The 17,534-nt window shown below is 35.6% G+C and overlaps 1 long non-coding RNA gene across 2 annotated transcripts in view; it reads right to left on the bottom strand.

Annotated features, from left to right (window-relative positions):
* LOC307188319 overlaps positions 1-17,534 on the bottom strand; it is a 149,760-nt gene that overhangs the window by 71,401 nt on the left and 60,825 nt on the right. For both annotated transcript variants that reach the window (XR_013828893.1, XR_013828894.1), the window contains exons 2-3: positions 6,648-6,739; positions 3,843-3,899 (exon numbers count right to left, since the gene is read on the bottom strand). This is a non-coding gene — a long non-coding RNA (uncharacterized lncRNA). The remainder of the gene's footprint in view (positions 1-3,842; positions 3,900-6,647; positions 6,740-17,534) is intronic.

Raw genomic sequence — 17,534 nt, 5'->3', positions numbered from 1 at the left:
ATATCTTCTTTGGAGAAATGTCTATTTAGGTCTTCTGCCCATATTTGGATTGGGTTATTTGTTTTTTTGATATTGAGTTGCATGAGCTGCTTGTAAATTTTAGAGATTAATCCTTTGTCAGTTGCTTCATTTGCAAATATTTTCTCCCATTCTGAGGGTTGTCTTTTCGTCTTGTTTATGGTTTCCTTTGCTGTGCAAAAGCTTTGAAGTTTCATTAGGTCCCATTTGTTTATTTTTGTTTTTATTTCCATTTCTCTAGGAGGTGGGTCAAAAAGGATCTTGCTGTGATTTATGTCATAGAGTGTTCTGCCTATGTTTTCCTCTAAGAGTTTTATAGTGTCTGGCCTTACATTTAGGTCTTTAATCCATTTTGAGTTTATTTTTGTGTATGGTGTTAGGGAGTGTTCTAATTTCATTCTTTTCCATGTAGCTGTCCAGTTTTCCCAGCACCACTTATTGAAGAGGCTGTCTTTTCTCCACTGTATATTCTTGCCTCCTTTATCAAAGATAAGGTGATTTTTAAAGTACATCATTATCCACCAAAGCATTTGAAAGTTGTATGGGACATGAAACCATCATTTCTTGTTTGAAGTTGTCCTATCCATAGCTGAATGTCTTGTATCTTTTGCACTTATCCACAAATGCTAGCACCATCATTCTATCATTGAAACAAAAAAGGCTCTCAAATTTGGATAATGTCCACTTGGAGTTATAGTGTCTAGATGAGATTTTACTACAATAGACCATTGGCCTCTTAACCTATCCTGTCTGCTTCCTAGAGCATCATATTGGTCATGTCACTAGTCTACTTCAAATTTACAAAAGTTAGCCTCCAGATTCCTTAGTCTGGCATTCAGTACTCTCCACCATCTGGCCCAAAACCCAGTTTAATTTATCTGTGCCACGAGACTTTATCTTAATTCTTCAGTTAGTGAAAACCTTTTATTACTCATTTTGAACTGTTTTCCTTTTTTCTCTACATAGCATTTATGCTATTCTATGCTCTACTTCTGGTTATCTGTATCTCTATTTTGATTTGCACATTATGTGGACTTGGTACAGATGAATTATTCATCCAAATTGGGTTTGTCCAGAATTTTTAATCATTGGAAATACATTCTTAACATACACAAAATTATTATTCTATGCCAAAAATATTATTCACATAACTAAATCCACAAATAAAATAATATTAAGGTGTTAAGAAAACATTCTTGCATTAAAATCTTTAGGGAACACAGTTTGCCCCAAAGCTCAAATAACAGTATGCAAATATAAAAATCTTTTTCAGATATTCAATTGCATCTGACTTAATAGTTTTGCTTGGTTTTCAAATCATTTTTAATTAGAATCTCATTCTCTCTGGACCCCTAGAATTTCCACTGTGTTTCTCCTGGCACAAAAGTGACAAGAAAGGGATTTAGGGCCAATAAAAAAAAAAAAAGCTTTCAGATTCAGGCTGAGCCTGTACGTGTGCAGTTGAATCAAAATGAATCTGCATGAATCTGCATGAATCAAAATGATTTATGAATCATTTTGAAGCCAATTTGCTACAAAGAGTCTGCATGATTCTCCTAATGACAGAGAAGCTAGAACTGATAGTCTCCCCTGTTGAAGTCTCAATGTGCATAAATCACTTGTAAATTGGGTCTACAAAACCATTCAGTACAGGGTGATTGACCACGGAAATGTAGACTCAGTCAAAGATACTTGTTCAACTCTTTCTGGGCTAGAGGATTCAATATGAAAGGAAAATTCGTCATCCATATTATATATGGGAACTTTGTATTATCTTCACAGTTCTCTTGTAAATCTAAAATTGTTCTAAAATTTTTTTAAAAATGTAAAGGACTCTGTAATACCACCCAACAACCTCTGTAATGGTTAAAATCAGTGCAATTGCCATTTGACAGGAAAAAAGACAGAGACTCAAAATACATTGGAAGAACTTACCAAAGTTCACATAGCTAGAATATGCTGGTGATCTTAAACACAGAAGTCACTCTGAGGCGTGATTGCTTCCCATTGTGCATCTTGACTGCAAATTTGTAGAAGCTGAATCCAGGAAATGACAGTCTGACCACCCATTGCAGACAGCAAATACAAAATGCCATGATTCCAATTATCGATATGGTTTAATCATCCTTCCTTACTACTAGTTTTCAGGGTTAATTAAAACGATTGTAACTTTCTATACTACTCTTGCTTTCTTGATCAGAAATTGATTTTTTCTATTTGAAGTAGTTCCACTACAGTTAATTCATTTTATAAAAAAACAAGGGCAATCAAATCTACTTAAGAGCATTTTGAGAAGAATAGTGAAAGATATGAAGATCATCCTAAATTTAAGGTTCATTTCTTAGACTCTAGACCTAATATACCTGATCTCCTTACATGAATAGAAAAGTTACTCATCACAATATTCACCTAGGTAGACTGTGTTTTGGGAAAAGATTATACACACTTTGATCTGTGTTTTTTCTTTTCTTCAACTCAAATTATATTTAATGTGAAGGAGAAAAATTCATCAAAATAGCAATACTTATGCTAACTTAAAATCATAAGCAATAATACACCAATCATAAAGAAAATCTATACTTATAATTTATACAAAAAATAATATTGTGGCTCATGAAAATCAAAACCTACAGAAAACCTAAATATTGAAAATCTCTTGCTCACTTTATAAAATCTTTATCCCATGACATAAAGTATCTGTTGCATGCAGAACATTCTCACAGATGTTTAGTATATAAAAGAGTATACCAATTAATTTTAAACATTTTATGGAGTGAGACAAACATTCAAAAATTTGAAAACATTTAGTTTAGCTTTTTTTTATCACTTTAAAGATACACTGAACTGTAAGAAAATGCAACATATACAACTAAAAACTACTTCTTGAGATGTATTTTTTCAATTTTAACATTTTAAACTTTTTGGATGTAATTAGATTTATGTCTTCAAAATATATTCAGAAAAATCAAATTTTCTTATAGAGTTATTATTTCCAACAAACATTTATACTACTATACCCTGAAAGTGTAAGGGTGAAAATTCATGACTCTATCACACAAGACATGGTGATTTTGTCTATTTTCCTCTCAGCATGGATTACCCCAAATGAGGCAGATTCTCTTCTCTCTGATCTAAGGATAAACGTTATCTAGCTCTTTTATGACTAAACTGTTATGTTGGAAAATATGTTAGAATCACAGTAGTAGCGTCCAATATAAACAGAACTTCAACACACTCTTCTGGTTCATAATTTATGTCCAGAACATATTTAAAATGGCCCTAAATCCATTGTAAATCAAACTAATTTACAATTGCCCCTCGTTTGTTTTTGCTTGTTTGCTTTTTTTGGAGAAGTTCGCTCATGTGTCAAAGAAGGAGAGACATTCAGATACTTGGAAACATATGGATTTGGACAGTCTACCAAAGCTTCTTTGAAAGGATTTGACCAGTTTCCCTTTTCTAAAATTAAAACTCATTGCCTAGAATAAATCTCATTACTCAGGGAAAAATGCCTCCCTGATCCAATATGCTATCATCACAATTTCCCTAGTATTTGTCTCCCACAAATTTTCCAACCCAGAATTGTGTGAAAACCATGCAGAGAAGTATTTTTTTTTCTTTGAAGTTTGAACACTTAAAAACAACAATAACAGGGACTTCTCTGGTGGTCCAGTAATTAAGACTGTATTTCCAATGCAGGAGGTGCAGTTTCGATCCCTGGTCAGGGAACTAAGATCCCATATGCCGGGTGGCATGGTCAAAAAAAAAAAAATGTGCTTCTAATACATACACAAACATTCACATGAAAGTTTAGGACAAGAGACTTATCTGTTAAAATCTGCCATTGCAGTCATGTTGGATGTTTTCTGGTTTGGAAAAGTCTGGATAGGAAGAGAGAGACAGAGAGAGTTCCAGTTGGAACACATTATCCTTGAAACATGCACATGAGAAATGCTTGGAAAGCAGTTGAAAATATTTCTTCAAGATATTACCTGGAATGCCCTCCATATTTTCTTCCCTTACCATAATTCCTGGGAAACTTCTACACCTCACTTAAGACCCTGTTGGAAAGTTTGTGTTTGTAAGATTTTTCATGACCTCTGAAATGAGAATGACTCATTCTATTCACTGTTTCTCTACTTTAGTATTTAGCACATTAATTACAGTTATGTGTTTAATTATCTGTCTGCTGTTAGGCCTTTTTAGGGAAAGCTATATCTTATTTGCCTAAAACATAGGAATATTTTCAACACATTTGGTAAATAAATGGATTTATTAATTAATTAAAAATTTAACAGGGCTCCCTGCTAACTCACTATAGCATATTTGTTTCTGCAAGAATTCTCCACCTGAACTGGGTACAAGTAATTCTAACTGTCCTTATCTGAAAATAAGGACTTGATTTCCTCAACATCAATTTTTATATCAGTGGTAGAGAAATTGCAGAGTAATTCATATAACAACTCAGCTATAGTGCATATAACCTCAAATTTTCCTCTCAGTATCTATCAAGGCTAATGTGACACAGCAATGGGCAGGAGAGGATGCTTTCTTATATGTATATGAGCTGTTATTTCTAAACTTATTTTTGCTGACGTCAGTATAATCCCCCATTTAATTGATCCAGATTCATGTATGTTTGACACTTACTTAGTGCCTATTATATGCCAGGCTCTGTGTTACTTGCCCCTGATCCCTCCTTGGTGATTCCTAGGGGACAAGTTAAGAAATTAAAAATCTCACTATGTATTAACAGTAGCAAACATTGAAAAAATTCTAGAATACACTGATAATAAATATTATCCTATAGCTAGAAACATGAACATTAGTATACTTTATGAATTACATTTAGCCTTAATATTATTGATTTTGAAATTTAATTCATATTGTAAAATACGCTCATACTGACATTGGTCTTCTGTTTTTGTTTTATTTTTTTCCACTTACAGTAAGATAAACAGAAAAAAAGTACAGAAAAGGAACCCACTGTCTTTGAGAAAATCTCTCTTTGCTCTTAAACATGATCTAATTAGAATCAATATTTAATAAATGAGAAACTGAAAAATATAAATGTGACTGAAGTCCATCTCATATGTTGTCTATACTTGGAAAACATCAGGCATGTTTAAAGTTAGATTTGCTTGAATAGTATGCAATCTAATAATACAGGTGTGTTACCCCAAAGGAAGTTAACTGAATGAACATAGAGAATTTAACAGATGTTTTTTTTTTTTGTAAATATTTTTTTGGAGTGGATGGTTTTTCCAATGTTTTTATTATTTCACCTTGATTTGATTAGACTGAGACACTGAAGGGTTCACGTGACCGCCAAGCCCAGAAGTAGGCACCAGGGTGGAGACAGAGACAACTCCAGGAAAACGCCTATGGATTTGTCTTAAGAAGAAGGCAACAGAAATCCTAACATTTAGAGAGCCTGGCACCTTCATGTGGTTTTCTTATGGCTCAGATAAAGCATTTGGAAAGTTTTATAGACTCCTCATCCTCTCCCAAGAAACTATGAATTATTTTGAGGCACCTTGTGACAGGTTAAAGGATCATCAATGGTGACAGGATGGTTTTCTAGAGCCTTTTGTGGACTCAACTTGTTCCAAGAGAGAAAATGAAATATATATTTAACTGGGATTCTTTAGATTCCAATTTTAAACACAATCCAACCTCTTTACAGCAAAGCAAGATGGACATCATTCACTTCCCACAGTTCAAAATCACCTATTTGGTAGAGGGCAGAGGCGGCATTTAACATCCTACAATGCACAGGCCCCCATTCCCCACCACATACATAAACACATACACAACAAAGAAATATCTGGTTCAAAATGTCAAAAGTGCAAAACTGAGAAGCCTGCCACATAGGAACAGTAACTGGAGTGATTGTGGATTTCCCATGCAAAACTATGGAGGCCTGAAAGAAATGATACAATATTTGTAAACTGCTGAAAAAAAAGGAAATTTCGATGCAAAATTCTACATCCAGTGTAATTAAATTTCATGAATGAAATGACATAAAGACATTCTCTGAAAAAAAGAACACTAAGGGAATTGCTCTTCCAGCAGATCTGCCCTAAGTTGATAAGAAAGTTTTGCATACAAAATGGAAATGGCTCCAGAAAGAAACCTGGAAATTAAGAACAAAGGAAAAATAACCCAAATGGTGTATATCTGGGTAAATATAATGGATTATTCTTCTCTTGAGTTCTTCAAAATATGTTTGGGTGCTAAAACCATAACTTATAATATTGTCTGTTTATAGATGTAATATGTAAGAAACTATAATGTAATCAGAGAGGGTAAAGTGACCTGTATAGTGGTTCAGGTTGTACATTATACTTAAAGAGGTAAATATTGACTCTAATTCGAGTGTAAAAAGTTGTGTTTACAATTTAATCCATAGAGATACCATTAAAAATATACAAAGAGATGTAGTCAAAAGCAAAATAGTTAAATTTAAATGGAATGCTCAAAATTGTTCAAATAACTCGAAAGGAGGAAGAGAAGGGGAAAAAAAGGAACAAAAATAAAAGGAAACAAAGAGGAAACAAATAATAAAATTATAAAACCAAATTAAATCTTATCAATAAATATATTAAATATAAATTATTTAAACATACCAGTTAAAAAACAACAGATAAGAAAATGATCTTCTGCTATGTGCTTGCATCCATTGAGTGCAGGTTGTGTAATCTACGAGCAGATCAGCTGGCTGTAAGATATAAGTTCAAGGAACATAAGGAAATGTACTTATAGAAAATGAAGCCATCAGTTCTGACTTAATTGGACAGAATTTTAATAAGGGTTTATCACCAAAACCATCTCAGAATTCTATCTAAATCTTGAGATGGCAAAAATATTTTTAAATCTCTTCATATTATTAAGAGATATTGATTGAGTGGTTATTATGCCTATAGTAATATAACACTAGTCTAGTTATATATATTATGTAATAAAGGTTTATGTTTGTGAATGACATGTAGTCTATAGTACATTGAAGTCTACATTAAGCTGTGTGGTTCATTTAATAGAACTGGTGCATATTATTTTAAAATCAATATCAAAGTTCATTTATTGAATATAAACTCCTTAGTTAGAAATATAACCATGTTCATTTTCAGAGAAAACACTATGCTTTTCATGGCAATTCACATAATGACTTAGTTTCCAGGAAGGTTTTTGATGAAAAGTAATGCCTATACAAAAATGTTCCTAGCAGAAATATTTCCCCCTCAGCTAATTTGAATCAAAGTACTGCTATAAATATTTCAGTTATTAGAGAAAGGTGTACTGAGAAAATCAAAACAAAAATAGAGTCTCTGCTTCAAAAGACTGCATTATTCTCTAGTGGTTTTGAGTTGGCACTAATACTGGGACAGAAGGAAAGACCCAAAATAGCAACAACAGGCTCTTCGGGCTCCCTGCATCAATTTTCTCACAAATACCAAACAAATGTGTGTATGTGTTTGTGTATGCATGTGTGTAATATTGTCAGGGGGACACAGGATAAAATAATTTCATGGAAATATTTGTGTGAGCCCATTAAAAAAAAATATATATATATATTTATATATCTTCCTCTCTCTATATATCTTTCTCTCTCTCTCTCTCTCTCTCTCTCTCTCTCTCTCTCTCTCTCTCTCTATATATATATATATATATATATATATATCAACTTCACGTAATGAAATCAGAGGAAGATAATTTTAATTTTGGTTAACTATTTAAGGAAGTCACTTATTTAAGGAATTTCAATGTACTTAGAAAATTTTCTCTCTCTTCTTTTTATTACTATATATTCATAGAGCAATAAGTCTCACAAAAATAGATTATTGAAAGTTAGAAATCAGAGTGAGGTTATGGCTCCCTGTATTTGGTTTAGGAATCTGGAAAAATCAGTAATTGAAGGAACAGATGTTTGAATCTTTTCAAATGTACTTAGCAAAGATTTATTCCTCAACCTCATCCCCTTCTCCACCTTCACCCCTCATGCTGTCCATATCACACACAAGTATCCACAGGAGCATTGTGGATTGTTGTTTCCTGAATTGTGGGCAATATGATGGTATAACATTTCAATGGTTGTCGGTAATCTAAATGTGTTCTCCTTGTTTTCTAGTTGTCCCTGACGATGCTGAGAGTGGAGTAAGTTGTGAAGAGTAAATGAGATATAAGTGAAAGTGTGTCCTTTTAGACAACTTGTACACTAAGAAACTGTGAAAAAATGTCAACCAGTGCCTTGCATTTTGTGATCAATTTATAGAAATTATTGATTTAACACTTTAAAGAAGTTCTATTTTTGCCTTTCTACACTACTTAAATCCCTGTCCAAGAATGTAGAATTCTTTTCTAGGAAAACAGAGGGTTCTGTTGCAGTTCTCGATCAGACCTAGATGTGAATTGGATTAAAAAAAAGAGATGTAGAAAATTTTCTAAGCCATTAGTAGGACAGAAAGTCTCTTTCAAGATTAGTTCACTTTGCAGGAGGCCAACTTCTGGATGCCAAATAATAAATGGGGTCCCCGAGGAAGAGCCTCCTGAATGATTAGATTAACGTAGATCGGTTCTTATGAGAAATAGGTTCTAAGGCAGTTCTGCACTGAGACCCTGCAGTAATATTGAGCCCTTTTTATCTTAAGAAGCTTGTGATTGCTGTGTTCATCCAAAGAATATCACTTCATCTTATGCAATTCTACTTTCTTTATGGAAACGTTGGCAATAAAAAGGAAAAAGTAATAGAAATTAATGGAGAAAATAGTAGTTCAGACTGAGGGATAATAATGTGAAATGCATTTCACCTTTACCATGTAGAGAGAAATAAAATGTTATCAAGTTTATGGAAAGTACCATCAAATTAATAGAATTTTAAGTACGCACTTTATGAAAGAAGACCATATTGATACTGTTTCCTGGCTGATGTTTAAATTTTTCATCTCAATATGTTTCCTGGGGTCATATTTGAGTTCTTATCTTAGTTGTAGCTTGCAAGGGTTATTGTGTCCAAGCTTGTACTGCTCTCTACATAAAGCTAATAAGTTGAGAGACAAGGTGTTGGGACAAAGAATAGTGACTTTATTCGGAAAGCCAGCACACCAAAAAGGTGGTGGATTAACATCCTAAAGAACCACCTTTTGTATATGTATTATGTATACTTCAAGCTATAAGCCACAATCCTATTTATGATTAATGTACCTACGTGCAGTTAGCAAGACTGGGCAGGAAGCAATTAGCTATAGAGAACAAGTCTAGAGCTTAAAGAAATAGATACAATATGAAGTCAGGTTAGTTCTTCCCTATAACACTAGAATTTTTATTTCTCTTCTATGATGATATACCATCATTAGTGTGTAGGAATGTGTGTGTAGGAATGCAAGAGATTTCGGTGCATTAATTTTGTATCCTGTTACTTTACCTAATTCATTGATTAGCTCTAGTAGTTTTCAGGTAGTATCTTTAGGATACTATACGTAAAATATCATGCTATCTGCAGTGACAGCTTTACTTCTTCTTTTCCAATTTTGATTCTTTTTATTTCTTTTTCTTCTCTGACTGCTGTGGCTAAAACTTCCACAACTATGTTGAATAATAGTGGTGAAAGTGGACAACCTTGTCTTGTTCCTGATCTTAGTGAAAATGGTTTCAGTTTTTCACCATTGAGAACGATGTTGGCTCTTGGTTTCTCATAAAGGGCCTTCATTATGTTGAGGTAAGTTCCCTCTATGTCTACTTTCTGGAGGGTTTTTATCATAAATTGGTGTTGAATTTTGTCAAAAGCTTTCTCTGCATCTATTGAGGTGGTCATATGGTTTTTCTCCCTTAATTTGTTGATATGGTGTATCACACTGATTGATTTGCATATATTGAAGAATCCTTGCATTCTTTTGAATCCTTGCATTCTATTCAAGTGGGATAAATCCCACTTGATAATGGTGTATGATCCTTTTAATGTGCTGTTGGATTCTGTTTGCTGGTATTGTGTTGAGGATTTTTGCATCTATGTTCATCAGTGATATTGGCCTGTAGTTTTCTTTCTTTTTGACATCTTTGTCTGGTTTTTGTATCAGGGTGATGGTGGCCTTGTAGAAAGAGTTTGGGAGTGTTTCTCTCTCTACTATATTTTGGAAGAGTTTGAGAAGGATATGTGTTAGCTCTTCTCTAAATGTTTGATAGAATTTGCCTGTGAAGCTATCTGGTCCTGGGCTTTTGTTTGTTGGAAGATTTTTAATCACAGTTTCAATTTCAGTGTTTGTAATTGGTCTGTTTATATTTTCTATTTCTTCCTGGTTCATTTGGGAAGGTTGTGTTTTTCTAAGAATTTGTCCATTTCCTCCAGGTTGTCCATTTTATTGTCATATAGTTGCTTGTAGTAATCTCTCATGATCCTTTGTATGTCTGCAGTGTCAGTTGTTACTTCTTTTTCATTTCTAAATCTATTGATTTGAGTTTTCTCCCTTTTTTTTCTTGATGACTCTGGTTAATGGTTTATCAATTGTGTTTATCTTCTCAAAGAACCAGCGTTTAGTTTTATTGAGCTTTGCTATTGTTGCTTTCATTTCTTTTTCATTGATTTCTGATCTGATCTTTATGATTTCTTTCCTTCTGCTAACTTTGGAGTTGTTTTGTTCTTCTTTCTCTAATTGCTTTAGGTGTAAGTTTAAGTTGTTTATTTGAGATGTTTCTTGTTTCTTGAGGTAGAATTGTATTGCTATAAACTTCCCTCTTAGAACTGCTTTTGCTTCATCCCCGAGGTTTTAAGCCATCATGATTTTGTTGTCATTTGTTTCTAGGTATTTTCTGATTTCATCTTTGATTTCTTTGGTGATCCCTTGGTTATTTAGGAGTTCATTGTTTAGCCTCCATGTGTTTGTATTTTATACAGATTTTTTCGACTAATTGATGTCTAGTCTCATAGTGTTGTGGTCAGAAAGGATACTTGATATGATTTCAATTTTCTTAAATTTAGCAAGGCTTGATTTTGACCAAAGATATGATCTATCCTGGAGAATGTTCCATGAGCACTTGAGAAGAAAGGGTATTCTGTTGGTTTTGGATGGGATGTCCTATAAATATGAATTGTCCATCTTGTTTAATGTATCATTTAAAGCTTTTGTTTCCTTATTTATTTTCATTTTGGATGATCTATCCATTGGTGAAAGTGGGGTGTTAAAGTCCCCTACTATGATGGTATTACCTTCAATTTCCCCTTTTATGCCTGTTAGCATTTGCCTTATGTATTGAGGTGCTCCTATTTTGGGTGCATAAATAATTACAATTGTTTTATCTTCTTCTTGGATTGATCCATTCATCATTATGTAGTGTCCTTCTCTGTCTTTTGGAATACCCTTTATTTTAAAGTCTGTTTTGTCTGATATGAGAATTGCTGCTCCAGCTTTCTTTTGATTTCCATTTGCAGGGAATATCTTTTTCCATCCCTTGACTCTCAGTCTGTATGTGTCCCTAGGTCTGAAGTGGGTCTGTTGTAGACAGCATATATACAGGTCTTGTTTCTGTATCCCTTCAGCCAGTCTATGTCTTTTGGTTGGAGCATTTAATCCATTTACATTTAAGGTAATTATCAATATGTATGTTCCTATTACCATTTTCTTAATTGTTTTGTTTTTGTTATTGTCAGTGTTTTCCTTCGCTTGTGTTTCCTGCCTAGAGAAGTTCCTTTAGCATTTGTTGTAAAGCTGGTTTGGTGGTGCTGAATTCTCTTAGCTTTTGCTTGTCTGTAAAGGTTTAAATTTCTCTGTCAAATCTGAATGAGGTCCTTGCTGGGAAGAGTAAACTTGGTTGTAGGTTTTTCCCTTTCATCACTTTAAATATGTCCTGCCACTACCTTCTGGCTTGCAGAGTTTCTGCTGAAGGATCAGCTGTTAACCTTATGGGGAGTCCCTTGTATGTTATTTGTTGTTTTTCCCTTGCTGCTTTTAATATTTTTTCTTTGTATTTAATTTATGACAGTTTGATTTATTTCTGTCTCAGTGTGTTTCTCCTCGGACTTATCTTGTATGGGACTCTCTGCAGTTCCTGGACTTGATTGACTATTTTCTTTCCCATATTAGGGAAGTTTTTGACTATAATTTCTTCAAATTTTTTCTCATTCTTTTTCTGTTCTCCTTCTGAGACGCCTATAATTCGAATGTTGGTGCATTTATTGTTTTCCCAGAGGTCTCTGAGACTGTCCTCAATTCTTTTCATTTTCTTTATTCTGCTCTGTGGTAGTTATTTCCTCTATTTTACTTTCGAGGTCACTTATCCATTTTTCTGCCTCAGTTATTCTGCTATTCATTCCTTCTAGAGAATTTTTAATTTCATTTATTCTGTTGTTCATCATTGTTTGTTCGCTCTTTCATTCTTCTAGAACCTTCTTAAACATTTCTTTTATTTTCTCCATTCTATTTCCAATATTTTGGATCTTTATTATCATCACTCTGAATTTTTTTTCAGGTAGACTGCCTATTTCTTCTTCGTTTGGTCTGGTGGGTTTTTATCTTGCTCCTTCATCTGCTGTGTGTTTCTCTGTCCTCTCATTTTGCTTAACTTACTGTTTGGGGGTCTCCTTTTTGCAGGCTGCTGGTTCATAGTTCCCTTTTTTTTGGTGTCTGCCTCTGGTGGGTAAGGTGGTTCAGTGGGTTGTGTAGGCTGAGGGGACTGTGCCTGTGTTCCCGTGGATCAGGCTGGATCTTGTCTTTCTGGTGAGCAGGACAATGCTCAGTGTGTTTTGCGGTGTCTGTGACCTTACTATGATTTAGGCAGCCTCTCTGCTAATGGGTGGGGTTGTGTTCCTGTCTTACTCATTGTTTGGCATAGCGTGTCCAGCACTGTAGTTTGCTGGTCATTGAGTTGAGGCGGGTCTTAGCATTGAGATAGAGATCTCTGGAAGAGCTTTCACCGTTTGATATTACATGGAGCTGGGAGGTGTCTGGTAGACCAATATCCTGAACTCGGCTCTCCCAAGTCAGAGGTACAAGCCTGACAGCTGCCCAGAGCACCAAGAACCTGTTAGCCACACAGCTCAGAAGAAAAGAGAGAAGAAAAGAATGTTATTAAAATAAAAAATATTATTAAAAATAAAAAAAGTGGGCTTCCCTGGTGGCGCAGTGGTTGAGAGTCCACCTGCCAATGCAGGGGACATGGGTTTGTGCCCAGTTCGGGAAGATCCCACATGCCGCGGAGCAGCTGGGCCCGTAAGCCATGGCCGCTGAGCCTGTGCATCCAGAGCCTGTGCTCCGCAACGGGAGAGGCCACAACAGTGAGAGGCCCACGTACTGCAAAAAAATAAAAAATAAATAAAAAAGTAAAATGTAATGAAAAATAAAAGAAAGAAAGAAGAGGACAACCAAATCAAAAACCAAATCCACCAATGATAACAAGCAGTAAAATGTATACTAAAAAAAAAGACAGACAGAACCCTAGGACAAATGGTAAAAGCAAAGCTATACAGACAAAATCACACAAAAAAATCATACACATACACACTCACAAAAAGAGGAAAAGGAAAAATATCTATATATAAAAAAATTTAAAAAGGAAGAGAGCTACCAAATCACTAAACAAATCTACCAGTGGTAATAAACTCTAAATTCTAAATTGAGATAAACATAAAACCAGAAACAAATTAGATGCAGAAAGCAAACCCCAAGTCTACAGTTGCTCCCAAAGTCCACCACCTCAATTTTGGGATGATTCATTGTCTATTCAGGTATTCCAGAGATACAGGATACATCAAGTTGACTGTGGAGATTCAATCCACTGCTCCTGAGGCTGCTAGGAGAAATTTCCCTTTCTCTTCATTGTTCGCACAGCTCCTGTGGTTCAGCTTTGCATTTGGCCCTGCCTCTGCGTGTATGTCATCTGAGGTTGTCTGTTCTTCACTCAGACAGGACGGGGCTAAAATAGCAGCTGATTAGTTGGCTCTGGCTCACTCAGGCTGGAGGGAGGGAGGGGTACCGAATGCTGGGCAAGCCTGAGGTGGCAGAGGCCAGCATGACGTTGCAACAGCTTGAGGTTTGCCGTGTGTTCTCCCAGGGAAGTTGTCCCTGGATTACGGGACCCTGGCAGTAGCGGGCTGCACAGGCTCCCAGGAGGGCAAGTGTGGATAGTGCCCTGTGCTTTCACCCAGGATATTTGGTGGCTGCAGCAGCAGCCTTAGCATTTCCTGCCTGTCTCTGGTGTCCATGCTGATAGACGCGGCTTGTGCCCATCTCTAGAGCTCATTTAGGCAGTGCTCTGAATCCCTTCCCCTCATGCACCCCAAAACAAAGGTCTCTTGCCTCTTAGGCAGGTCCAGACATTTTCCTGACTAGCTGTGGAGCACTAGCTCCCTTCAAGCTGTGTTCATGCAGCCAACCCCAGTCCTCTCTTTGGAGTCTGAACTCAGAAGCCCGAGCCTCAGCTCCGAGCCCCCGCCCGCCCCGGCGGGTGAGTAGACAAGCCTCTCAGGCTGGTGAGTGCTGGTCGGCACCAATCCTCTGTGCGGGAATCTCTCCGCTTTGCCCTCTGCACCCCTGTTGCTGCACTCTCCTCCGTAGCTCTGAAGCTTCCCCCTGCCATCTCCACAAGTGAAAGGGCTTCCTAGTCTGTGGAAACTTTTCCTCCTTCACAGCTCCCTCCCAGAGGTGCAGGTCCTATCCCTATTCTTTTGTCTCTGTTTTTTCTTTTTTCTTTTGCCCTACCCAGGTAGGTGGGGATTTTCTTGCCTTTTGGGATGTCAGTTCTTCTGCCAGTGTTCAGTAGGTGTTCTGTAGGAGTTGTTCCACATGTAGATGTATTTTTGATGTATTTTTGGGGAGGAAGTTGATTTCCACGTCTTACTCCTCCACCATCTTGAAGGTCTCTTGCATTACTTTCTTGCTCCCAATAATGCTAAAGTTTGAACCAAGGTATTGATTATCTGCTGTCTATGGCAGATGCTGAAGTAAATGTTTAACTGTTATTGAGGTAAATGCAAATTTAGTATAATCTAAGTTTCCTTTTAGCACTTATTTTAGTCCTCTAGCTTGAGGAATTTTGCAATAGCTAAATCAGTTACTGAAAATGTATGTGATTAGACACCATACAGGAAGGACATGAATCTTGAAAAAGAAATTAAGATTTTTGACAAGTTTTCTGGTAATTCAGAAACTACAAGCAGGCAGAGGTTAGGTTTTTACTCTCTAACCACCAAGATCTCCTCTTGGAATTTAGAAGAAGCACAGACAAAAGAGAGCTGGAAAACAGAAGAATAAAGAAATGTGACACTGCGTGGTTCATACAAACTTGAGCCACTGATAAATCTTGAAAATTCTTTGAGCAGTATTGTAGCTGATGCTAGAAGATCACATAGGAACATAGCTGCAAAATACCAAATAGTGCTTCCCTTGAAATAGTAATGTTGTACCACCCTTTGACCTAAGCTTTTGAGAACTCTTAATAAATGTATCAGCATTAGTAGTTCTTTAAAAAATACCCTGCTAATGAAGTGACTCCTTTGTCCTACTACCCCAGGAACTTATGCCACCAAAGTGCCATTACTTTAGAGAGAGCAATATTGGAAGAATAGAAGATCATGATGGGACCATGTTGCCAACATTCCAAGAAGTCAGCAAGAATGAGACGATCCTGTTGAAAGGACTGATAAAAGTGAAATTTTTGCCTAGTGACCACATCACCTGACCTATCAATGAGTACAAATCCAGCTTTACCTCCTCTTTTACCAATCAACACTTCACCTGATCGATTACCTCATCTTGCACCAATTAACTAATCTTCCCCTCTTTTATCCATAAAAACTCTGAGCCCCTCTCCTGTAGTCAGGGGACATATTTGTATTTCTACCCGAATCTGTGTACTCCAAATTGCAATTCTTTGGTTCCAAATAAACAGTCTGCCTCTTTAACTGGTTTCTTGTTTTTAGATTGTCAGATTAGAGGATGAAACTTTTGGTTATATAAGAAGACCCCCCAAATAGTATTCCACTTACCAATCTGAATCTTGTACCCACTGAATAAGATAAAGGAGATTAAATAAGAGATCAAAATATAGTTGTCGTTCCAATTAAAAGCTAGATATTAGAGAACATTAATTATTTCCAGGACAAATAAATTTACCCACCCACCCAGTCCTAAGTAGTACTGGGTAGGGGTATGCCTCTCAAGATGAGACCTGCCCCAAGAGTTGTAGAGAAGGATGGCTGTGTCCTGCAAGCAGCTTGATCCCCAGAGAAGAGGAAATGCTGGCCTGTGCATGATGAGTTTCAGCTGATCAGAAAAGCCATTCTTTTCCTCCAAGGAAAAATAAGAGTCGTAAAGGGAATAGTTATTATTACAGACACTTGCTCCATTTTTAAGGAAACATTTGAGAAATGGAACAAACATTATCTCTTAGAGAAAAAAACATAACATCTATATGTATGTATACAAATATATGCATGCAAATACACACATGTGCATACACACACGTATACAGGCAGTTACAATATATTGTAATAAAGACTCCTACAGTGAAGTATATGCATATCATTTCACCAATACCATAACTGTTTTAACTATTGTAGCTTTATAGTAAGTTCTGAAATTAGGTTAATGGAAGTCCAGACTTTTTCTTCCATTTTAAAATGTTTTGACTATTCTAGCTTCTTTGCTTTTCTCTAGATGATAGATTGACAGATAGAAGATAGGTAGAAGATAGATAGATAGATGAGAGATAGATAAACAGATAGATAGGAATATGATATATGTAGATGATAGAATGATCTATATATATTTATCAATAATCAACTTGTTATGCAGAAATTTCTGGAATGTAATTTTTATAACTGTATTGTGATACATTTGATATGGAATAAATTGCCCATATCTAAAGTTACAATTTGATACATTTTATAAAACTGTAACCACAATAAAGATAATGGAATTATCCAACACTGCCAAAAGTTTACACATGATTCATGTTAATTCCAACAACACATACCTCCCGGTACTACCATATTTTCCAAATATAAGGAAAAGTCCTTGAGCTGTAAAAACTCAGCATTAATTTCATTTGTATAAATGAAATTCCTAAAGGTTTGAAGGCAAAGACATGGAGACTTTCATGTGGAATTTGGAAAGACTGAGAAAAGTCAGCAAAGGTGTATTTCTAACAGACTGGGCAGTATCGTCAGCACACATACCAAAGGGTAGCCATCATATACCTGCAAAAAAACAAAAAGACTGAACCAAGGTATCTAATTCCACAGGATTGAATGGGTTCATTTGTTTACTTATTATTGTTGAAACCATGTTATAATTATCTTTGAATCTGAAGGGCTTTCTCATAGTACCTACCACAATTCAGGTTCTCAAGAGGCAACTAACTACTACTAACTAACTACTGAATTTAATTGTCATCATACAAAACATTTTATGACTAAAATCAAATAGGATTTATAAATATGATGGTAGTATTCCCTGGAAGTTTTATAATTACAGACCCTGATTTTTCTCCAGATTTTAGGTATAATTAGACTAAGGTGGGAAAAATTT

This window comes from Stenella coeruleoalba, assembly GCF_951394435.1.
Source record: "Stenella coeruleoalba genome assembly, chromosome: 6".
Taxonomy (NCBI): domain Eukaryota; kingdom Metazoa; phylum Chordata; class Mammalia; order Artiodactyla; family Delphinidae; genus Stenella; species Stenella coeruleoalba.
Note: the sequence above shows the minus strand (reverse complement) of the source record. Positions and strands in the feature narration are given on the sequence as shown.